Consider the following 11256-nt stretch of genomic DNA (forward strand, 5'->3'; position numbering starts at 1 on the left):
GGGATGGCAGCTAATTCACTAAAGTAACTATTACTGAAACGCATTAGCGCTGCTTTTAGGAATCTCGCTCGGTGCGCGCGCTTTTTTCACGCCGTGTTTTCTCTGGACAAGAGAACGCCGGCCGTGTCCGCTCGCTCGCTCGGGGAGCGACGGGAATCTGAGCGTTAAATTCAGTCAGGCACGTAACATGTTTTTCCTCCATGGGTTCGGGCATATTGTTCTGTGCTTTATGGGATAGAAGAGTGGCACTCAGACCTCAATATCAGAGCTCTAGAGCAGAGCTCACACACACACACACACACACGGAGGCCACTTTAATAGGAACATGTTCATGCCAGTCACGTGGCAAGAGCACAATGCACAAAACCACACTTCAGTTAGTGTAAACGTCAGATATCGGAGTGTGGTCTCGGTGGTTGTAGGCATCAGACAGGCTGGTTTTAGATTTTCAGAAAGTGCTGAACTACTAAAAGTTTCTGAAGGTTTGCACAGAACTGTGTGAGAAAAAACAAACAAAAACCAGACAAACCTACAGCCAGCAAGCGGTAGGCAGCGTGTGAAAAGTAACTGCAGGAAATTGCTGATGAGCGAGGACAGAGAAAAGACCACAGTACTACAGTTACCACTCTTTACAACCGTGGTGAGCAGAAAAGTCTCTCTGAAGACAGCAGAAGACCCGATTTATTCCTCACAGGATTTCGCCGAGTTTTCCTGCTTTCTTTTAATGCTGCCGTTGCACTACTCGAACGGGCGAGATCACAATCGAACGAACTTGTCTTTCGCGGTGACGTCTGTCGGTAGACTTCGCCGCACGCGAAACGAACACGGCTGTGTCTGAAAGCGCGATGACGTCACGTGACGCGTCTTGGGATGGATCTGCAGTCATTTTGAAAGATTGCACGATCCTGCGAATATTGCGGAGTTTGTGCTTCGATTTCTGCGATCGCAAGCTCGCCAAGTCCTGGAGAGACTGCCTAGCGGACGCTACGGTGGAGGCGGGGTCATCAAACCTGTTCAGATGAAGATTTGGGGAGAGGGAAGGAAAGGAAAAAAAAACAAAAAAAAAAAAACAAAACACACAACACACGCTGTCTGGACTTCAAGTCGTTAAATTCGACCGAAACGTGGTTAAAAGTTGAGCGCACGAGCTCACGCTGACTTCCCCTCCCGCTCCCGCTCCTGTTCCGAAACGCCCGTCAGCCACCGATATGAACGAGGTCTAACGTTTAAATCTCGGCGTTGGGATCGAGCGATTAATCAAATAACGGAGTGACGCTGAGCGCCGAGCTGTCCTCTGTAATTTGCTAATCAGAGGAGGTCATGCTAAGGTTAATGCTTTTCATTCAGGAGCTGTACTAAAAATAATCAGGCATAACTAATTACACCCGGAGTTTCTGCTGAGCAAACGGTGCTCTAATGAAGTGCAGACGTTTTCAGATCCAGCCTACTGGAACCACGCTGACCAACAATCAGCGCTCCGGCCAGGATCGTACCTCCGCGCAGGTAGAGGCTGATTGGGATTTATCCGGCACGTCGTCGCGCTCCGGAGACCCAACCTGCACGGAAATCTATCCATCTATCGCGGGATTCTCTTAGATGCATTCTAACACAGAGGATGAGGACCTCGATTAGCAGGTCCACTTGAGACGCAGTTTGCAGTAGATTAAGCCTCTCTTCGCTAATGTTAGAGGAAGAATACGCGGTGCAAGAAGGGAAAAATGCGTCTCAGGGAGAGGAAGTTTTGCGAGTTTAAATCCCGGGACTGGATCAGAGCGTGATCCTCGACGGCACGTCTTTGTGCTTTAAAAATCTACACTACAGAGTAATTTGCTTTGGATAAAGACCTGACGAATAAATAGAAAATGAAGGTCAAAACCTGCACATTAAATATACAGCAGTCGTGCGGAACACCACACACACACACACTCAAAACGCGGTGCATTTATCTTCGATAATCACTACAAAAAACACTAATTTCATAGGAGTGAAACATTCATCAGGAGAACGATGGTGTAAAATGTCAGACGAGGGTATATTCTCTCTCTCTCTCTCTCTCTCTCTCTCTCTCCGTGCGATAGTAAGCGATAGAACAGCTTCATTAGTGTAAATTAGCAAAACAAACTGTACATCAGTGAACGTGAAATGAAGCAGAGCTGTTCCGAAATGCCGCTGTCTATAGACTTAACCGAGTGTACATCCCGCATCGCTGAATCGCTCGTCTAATTTCAGCTCCCGATTCCTCGAAATAATCGTTTCTTAATCGTTATGGCAACAGCGGCTGGTGATATTCAGATTCTCAAAAGGTTTGCTGTAAGCATTAAGCGGCTAAAAAAACAAAACCAAAAAAAAAAAAAAAAAGTCACGTGTTCAAGGAAGCTAAACATTCATTTGGGACAGATCTTGAAGCGGGTCGTCATTCGTCGGTCGTGTTTCAATAAACCGCAATAAATATGAAATTCACAATACAGGACTTTGTCCGCAGTAAAATTGAGATGTCTACAAACGCCCGGTTCATAGAGTTCACAGCAAACTCCGTGACGTCCGGGATGATGTCAAGCTCAGAGAGTCTGATGGTAAGTTTGGACATGTTTCCCTATCGACGGTGGGGGTCAAGGGTCGAGGTTCTGATATAAACACCTGAAGATTGGGAGTTCAAATGCCCATCATAATAATAATAATAAAAATAATAATAAGAGGGAGAAGAAGAAGAAGAAGAAGCACCTTTCATACTTTTCAAAAGCAGCACAAAGTGCTTCAAACTAAAACCTTGAAACAAAAATAAAATACAACGAATGAAATCAAGACATTTTAAAAATATCTCCTATAATCTCCTATTGTAAAATAGAATAAAAGTACAGTAATTAAAATAATAAAACTTTTTTTTAAACCGTTAAAGCATATAGTGTTAAAAGTGAAGAAAAAAAAAATCAGTTTTTGTTGTATTTTTATTATTATTTTAAACCAGTCATAGAGTCATCAGATCCTGATGAATGTTTAATGCTAATGTCTCGTATCGTATTCTCCCTCATCGCCTCCCGGCTACCGAATGGATCTGAAACGAATGAAACGGTTTTTAACTCATAAAATAAAAATAAAATCAGAATGACGCGATGTGCTAGGTGTGAGAGACGTACGCCAAAGATTCATCATGAAGCTGGAAACTCCAGCGTCTGAATGCTACTAAACGCCGATTAGCTAACGTATAGGGCGTGCCTACTTTTCTCCGGAGGATTAAGGATGTTGTGGTTTGTCTGGAGGAAGGTAGACGTGCCACATACGTCCAATACGTCTACAGATTAATAAATGAACCGTTTCAGACCGGAGAGCGGAAATGAAGTGAAAAACTGGAATGAGTAAACAGGAAACGAGGGCGATCTGGACGTGTTTCACGTTCGCCGACCAAACCGTGAATCTTCCCACAGTACAAGCAACCGTAAACATCTTCTACAGCTAGAGCGAGAGAGAAATGTCTACACACGACGTTGGGCGAGTGAATAGAACAGCTCTTACCCAGTATGTTGTTCTTGATCCTCACTCACTATCAGCCATCGATTACAAGAAATTCCAATACTTAAAGTGCACCTATTACGTTTTTTCAAATATGACCTTTCATGTAGTGTGTCATATGTCACTGTTTGTGAACGTAAAAAGTCTGCAAAGTTTCAAAATGTTGTCAAAGCGCACGACAAACGGAGTTACTGACTCCCAAAAGAAGGAATCGATTCTGAACAGCTGAAACGAGTCGTTAGTGATTCCAGACTTTACTTCCTGTACTAACCTACGTAGGTTTGTCACAAAAAGCCCCGCCTCTGGTCTTCATCGGCTACTTGCTGACAGACGGAGCTGAAACTCGTTACGGTAGTGGGCGTTTCCTTTTCGACAAACACTGGCAGTGGTAGACTAATCACAACAGACTGAGACATCTGACCAATTAGGGCAGAGTATGCTCTCTGAAAGGAGGAGTTTAGAATGAATCGTTTAGAACGGATCATTGAACGAGTCGTTTGTGACACGGGGGCGGGGGGGTAGTGCTGCAGTTTAAATTATGAGCACTTTAAAGTGTTTTTTGACCTTAGATGCGTGTAAATCTATCGTATGAGACGTTTAAAACAAAATTAGGCACGTTTCAAAACTATAATAGGTGCGCTTTATAATACTTTACTTAACCCTGCTATGATCACTACTGTTACAGTAACTCTCAACTGACTGCTCATTAACATTAAGAGTGATCTCTAACGTTACCTGGCTAGCTTGTCCCTAATGCTACTCGTGTTTATCTGCTGTTGTTGCTGTGCCGCACTTTCAGTCCAAAACGTCACGTGAAAGTTGGACGTTCATTACAGAATAACAGATCCTTAGTCATTCAGGCCTGTAACCAGAACAGTGCAGTTAAAGGAGCGTTTTATCAGCTTCACGTGCTCTGACAGAGCAAACTGCACGCGTTTGTGTGGAGGCGTCTATCAGTACGTTTACATGGATGAACAATAATCCGATATTAACCTGATTAAGACGATACTCTGATTAAGAAACTAGCATGTAAACAGCGATTTCTGATGACCTTAATCCGACTAAAGTCATACTCGAAGTAAACACAAATCGGATTAAGACGTGTGGAGTATTCCTGTGTTAGTCGCATTATGGAAGTGCGTTACAGACATGTACACACCGTAATCACACTATTAACGTCGTGTGGGAGTTTTCACCGCATTTCGCGACAGGACACGTACACACACGGCAGTGCTCAACCGTTTCACGACAAACAAGAGAGCGCTGCTGTGTCCGAAAACCTCGTACGTACCTGCTATATAGTAGGAGAAATACATGTATCTCGGCTACCTTACAGTAGGTAAGTACGCGGTTTGGGACGCAGCCCACGGCTTCAAGCAGTCGTCTACTTGCATGTACAGCACGACAAATAATTAACCGCACTTGAAGCTTTCGTAAAATGAAACACCTAAAACTGTATACGGAACCATAACAAAGACGAACTGTATGTGGGTATGTGAAATTCTGGAGGGAACGTCGGACGGCGTGGCGCGGGGATGTAATGACGTGTGCCGTTAATCCATCCATGTTCTATAACGTGTAACACGGGAACATGAAAGGAGTATTCTAAAAGCATATTCAGAATAAGGTCAATAATTAGATCACTGCTGTCCATGTAAACATAGTCTCTGCTTTTTCCCTTTCAGCTTCACACGCTGAACGTCCCGGGGCGGGAAACGACATTATTACAACCTGCAAATGACCTCTTACAAGGCAACATGAACGTAGCATAAATTATATTCTGTGAAACACTTGAAGTACAATATGACCGAATTCCCATTAGATACAAGACCAATCAAATGCACAGAAGACGCTGGTAGTGCTAACCAGAACGAAATAAAACAATGGTCTATTGTTTTTTGTTTTTTTTTTGGCTAAATGCAACCACTCTCTCATACAGGTTATAATAAAAACATGATAAATGCTGACATGGTGCCTCACTCCCTCATCGCTCCAATATTGGAATTTGGGATAAATCCAAACGATAATTGACGCATTTGTTTTTGCTTATACGCTTGTGTGCTGCTGTCACTGCCTGTACTAGCTCCAGGCAAATAAAAAGACACGTAACACTTGAAGAGGAAGGCTGGAAAATAAAATGGAATGAAACGATTTTCCCTCCTTGCGTTAACTTGCAACTTACGTTTACAATCATTATGTCTGATTTTTGATTGACCTTTCTCATAGCTACGTAGGGAAAAGTAACCGACGCTCCACTTTTAAAGATTTTAACGTCTTACACTCACTGCACTTCATATATGGGTTATAATCTAAACTTGCGTTCAATTCCACAAAGGTAAAATTGTCGGTTGTTAATATCGGTATGTCTATCAGCTATACCAAGCTGCTGATGATCGGTTACCGTGTCGGCACAAGAAACTCGATATCGGTGCATCCCAGGTAGGAATGGCTGATATAGACTTAAAACTATATCACGATACTTCATGGTATTTTTCGCGGTAATGACATAAATGACGATATTAAAATATTAACATTCAACACTGACTACGTTTACATGGAGAGCAGTAATGTAATTATTGACCTTATTCTGAATAAGACAATATTGTGATTAAGGTGTTTACATGAGTGGCTTTTAGAATATTCCTTTCATGTTCCTGTGTTACATGTTATAGAACATAGATGGATTAACGGCACACGTCATTACGTCCCCGCGCCACGCCGTCCGACGTTCCCTCCAGAATTTCACGTATCCACATACAGTTCGTCTTCGTTATGGAACCGTGTACAGTTTTGGGTGTTTAATTTTTAATTTTATGAAAGCTTCAAGTGCAGTTAATTATTTGTCATGCTGTACGTGCAAATAGACGACTGCTTGAAGCCGTGGGCTGCGTCCCAATCCGCGTACTTACCTACTGTATAGTATATAGAGATACATTTATTTCTCCTACTATATGGTATATAGAGATACATGTATTTCTCCTACTATATAGTATACAGAGATGCATGTATTTCTCCTACTGTATAGTATATAGAGATATATGTATTTCTCCTACTATATAGTATATAGAGATACATGTATTTCTCCTACTATATAGTATACAGAGATGCATGTATTTCTCCTACTGTATAATATATAGAGATACATGTATTTCTCCTACTATATAGTATATAGAGATGCATGTATTTCTCCTACTGTATAGTATATAGAAATACATTTATTTCTCCTACTATATAGTATATAGAGATACATGTATTTCTCCTACTGTATAGTATATAGAGATACATGTATTTCTCCTACTGTATAGTATATAGAGATGCATGTATTTCTCCTACTATATAGTATATAGAGATGCATGTATTTCTCCTACTATATAGTATATAGAGATACATGTATTTCTCCTACTATATAATATATAGAGATACATCTATTTCTCCTACTGTATAATATATAGAGATACATCTATTTCTCCTACTATATAATATATAGAGATACATCTATTTCTCCTACTGTATAATATATAGAGATACATGTATTTCCCCTACTGTATAGTATATAGAGATGTGTGTATTTCTCCTACTGTATAGTATATAGAGATACATGTATTTCTCCTACTGTATAGTATATAGACATACATGTATTTCTCCTACTGTATAGTATATAGAGATACATGTATTTCTCCTACTACACAGTAGGTAAGTTCGCGGTTTCCGACGCAGCCGTGCTCCCTTGTTTGCCGTGAAACGGTTGAGCACTGCCGTGTGTGTACGTGTCCTGTTGCACAATGTGGTGAAAACTCCCACACGATGTTAAAACGTACTGATTGTCTGTGTTCACATCAGCAGTCTTGAGAGCAGTGCAAATGCAAACGTTGATCCAAAAAATTAAAACCGAACCCTGACCACCATCAAATACTAAACTATACCAGAATTTTAATTTTATTCAAAAATTAAAATTCCAGTGAACATGCAAACACCAATACACGCAGGATTCATAATCTAAACTCCGCCTTCCGCCACGCTTGTCCTCGTTCTATGTGCGAGATGCCCACTTTGCTGCTTTTAGCCACGCCTACAAAACTCCATAAAAGACAACATAACAACCCAGCCATTGTGGCACGTCGGCTCCCATAGACACACGACAACGCGTCCTTGTTATAGGGTGCCATTACTTCAGTCCTATATGAATGGCTAGTCTTATTTGTTTTAATTCATGGATTCCTTTTTTAGGAATGCTTTTTCTTTCTTTCAAACTTGACAGTGTAATATTGTATATAAAATCGCAGCGCATCATCGCCAATTATACGATTTGAACCAGAACAATCATCGAGGTTTACATTAGTGAGTCTCCTTATACGTAAATCTACACAAACCAAGAACGAACACAGGATACGAACGTTTTTCTGAACTAACTGGATTGTCATGAATCCGTCCCTCTGGCATTTCTCGAGAAACGAACGCAAAACCAAGCAAACTCCGCGATATTCGGAGGAGCTTACAAATTTTCGAATTTACCGCAGATTTTCCGCAGGTTTGGGCCGAGACGCGTCACGTGACGTGTCACATGACGTCAACAAAACGTGCGTTCAGCCGAAGCCCTCTTTGATTCACGTGCGTCGAACATGACTACAGCTAAAAGGTCTCATTTACTGACGAACATCCCTGTGAAAGACAATTTCGAAACAATTTCATCAATTCGAGTAGTCTTCTGAACTAAGGCACAGCAATATCAAGGCATGCAACAATCACAAAAACACTCGCTTTTTTTTTGCTAAATCCTGTACAGACTGATTAATACCGTATTTCTCGTATAAATGCTCCTGCAAATGGATATAATCTGAATAGAGAATCAGAATAAATCTGAAGTACTCAGGTCTACTGTAGAAGATTTTAAGGGGAAATGTATTTCTAAGAAAGAAGAACCATTACAGGCTTTGATCTTTTTTTTTTGTTTCATTTTACACAAAGATTTCCTTTTCATTTTATTTAATTTTCCCTCATTTTTGTCTAGTTAAAATGGTCACGATTCAATGAAAATGCGATTATTCTTAGACTACGGTATCATACCGGGAATATTACCACCGGAAGCGTAGTATCGATATCTGATTAATCGAGGGTGTAGGTCAGGACTAGTGGAAATCACCACGGTGTAGTTTCAAATGTTCGTTTTACTCAAAACAAAACAAACCAAACCAAGGGGACGGTTTCGTAAAAAAAGAAATGGGGAATAAAAATCAGTCAGCAGATGGTCTGGAAACGAGTTTTTAACGCCACAGGTCGGGTTACTAGTTCAGTCTGGCTGCTCATCTTACTGAGGTATTGCATCAGGTTTATTAACCACATGAGGAGGAAAAAGTGGTCACAAACTAGTTCACTAGTACTTAACTAGTACTCTTGGATATCCTGTAGAATAAAAGCTCTGGAGGTGAATAAATGAACTGAAGTCTTTAAAGTTAGAAGTGGAATAAATAAAGTGGGTTGTGTGACTAGTAACTAACTTGGTTATATTGGACGTCACAGGATAGAGTTTATTATAATAATAATAATAATAATAATAATAATAAACAAAGAAACATGGATTTTATTATATTCACAACTAGCTATGGTTATATTATATTTCCAGACATAATCTCCAAGATTTGGAGATATCTCTCTCTCTCTCTCATATATATATATATATATATATATATATATATATATATATATATATATATATATACACACATACACACACACATATTAGATGGACCACTTGCTACAACAATAAAGGAGCTAGCTAAAAAATGTATATATATGTGTATATGTATATATATGTATATATAATTTTTAGCTAGCTCCTTTATTGTTGTAGCAAGTGGTCCATAATGCTAACAACCAGCTAGCTAGCCAAAAAAAAAAAACGCAAAACACTTCGTAATAAAACAGAAATACTTCGTCTGTTACATTCTCGTGACCTTCCTTGACTCTTTTTAAAAACTCATTTCTATCTACAAAGAAGTTTGTTGTTTTAGTTTGTTGTTTTTGTTTTTTTTAATTAGAAATAAAGTCTTCGAAAGTGAAACCTGTAGTAAGACAGGCAACATGTGCAAAAGAAGCCAACGGTAGTGGACTAACCAGATAGACTTAGCTGCCTTGCTAAAAGAGCTAGCTAGCGAGTTAGCATGCTAGCTCGGGAGGTGGGTTGGTAGATAGACAGATAGACAGACAGATAGACAAACAGATAGACAGATAAATAGACAGATAGCGAGCGTGCTGAGAGCTGAGAGTTAGCCTGCCTTTATCAAGCAGGTCAGTGAGAAATACATAACAGGCATTCCAGGAGCACAACCAAGGAGAGAGAGAGAGAGAGAGAGAGAGAGAGCGAAAGAGAGAGAGAGAGAGAGACACACACACACACACACATTATGATGATTAGAGTCAGAAAGAGGACTCACCCCGGTCATAATAAACTCCTATCCAGATTGTAACACTTGTGTACATTCCATAGATGATGGTAAAGGGACAAAATGTGGCTTTAAATAATAATAATAATAAAAGAAAATAATAATAATAATAATAATAGTAATAATAAGAGGAATCCCCCGGGCAGCACGAGGCGCGTCGGTACTCCAGAACACACATCCAGCAGCAGCAGTCAGAGGAAGGGGAGGACGGGGACGGCGGGGACGGCGGGGAGGAAGGGGAGGCCGGAGAGCCGCTGGACCGCAGCCATGGCGCTCTTCAGGATCCTCACCGTTCACACGAAACGGAAAACGGCGCCGCGCGGCTCGAGCTCACACCGGAATCACAGCATTCCCTTTCATCCTCGGATTAAATAAATCCCACATCGTGCCGCGTCGGTTTCTTTCTCAAACTATATTAATCCATGTCCTCTATCTTCATCTATCACTCTGTCTTTTCCGCTATACATCTATCTCTCTCTATCTTTCTTCCTCTCTCGAAATGTATATATTTTTGTAGAATCTATGTATCTTTCCCGGTCTCCGTTCTCTCTCTCCTTCCCTCTCGAGCGCTCGGCGATACAATGTAACCAAAACGGCAGCGCGAGCGCCGCCATGAAATCCAGGACAAGAAGCTTCCGCGCGGATTGTGGAGCGGCGCGAGATAAGAACCGGAAACTGGATCGCGCATACAAGATCCTTACAGAGTGTGATCTCAGGGCAGCCTGCAGCGTGATGACGTATTAGATTAGATCCGCTACGTACTGGATGTTGTAACCCTGACCCGAAACTCAACTGTAGATGAATTACTTATGGACATGTAGGCTACATGTTGTCTCTGTGTCACTGTACAGGCTGAAGTGAACGGCGAATTATTTTTTTGGGGGGGGGGGGGGGGGGGGGGGTTGCCAAGAATATTGAATGTTACTTTTCTGGAAACGAACAAAAATATACAATGAGAAAGAAGAAAAAGTCTCTGAAACGGAAAAGAGTGAAAAAAGTTTAACCTGGTGTTCAAATAACCAGCGTTCTTCATTAACAGTTTACTAAGCTTTGTTTTCGCTAATCGTGGTTAATGAACGCGCTGACAGAGTTCTCGTTTACGAGTTTCAAACATTTCGTTTACGCTCCGCATGTTTACAGCAGAAAGTATGCTTCACTTTTTACGCGTGCGCTAGGAACGATTTTTATAACCGCGCACACTTTGTTTGCACTATTTAGTTCTTCCACAAGGTGGCAACAGTGACCCAGGGCTGTTGATTCTCAAGGTAGTCGAAGATAAATAGAATAAACGGAAGAGACGGAAATGAGA

General features: G+C 41.0%; 1 protein-coding gene across 7 annotated transcripts in view; it reads right to left on the reverse strand.

Annotated features, from left to right (window-relative positions):
• The window catches only part of LOC128613426 (zinc finger protein 609), a 72650-nt gene extending 61847 nt beyond the window's left edge, over positions 1 to 10803 (reverse strand). For all 7 annotated transcript variants that reach the window (XR_008386881.1, XR_008386880.1, XR_008386879.1 and 4 more), the window contains exon 1: positions 9939 to 10803. The gene's annotated coding sequence lies outside the window, so the exon portion shown is untranslated. The remainder of the gene's footprint in view (positions 1 to 9938) is intronic.
• Between the last annotated feature and the right edge of the window lie 453 nt (positions 10804 to 11256).

The sequence above is a fragment of the Ictalurus furcatus genome, chromosome 10 (assembly GCF_023375685.1).
Source record: "Ictalurus furcatus strain D&B chromosome 10, Billie_1.0, whole genome shotgun sequence".
Classification (NCBI taxonomy): domain Eukaryota; kingdom Metazoa; phylum Chordata; class Actinopteri; order Siluriformes; family Ictaluridae; genus Ictalurus; species Ictalurus furcatus.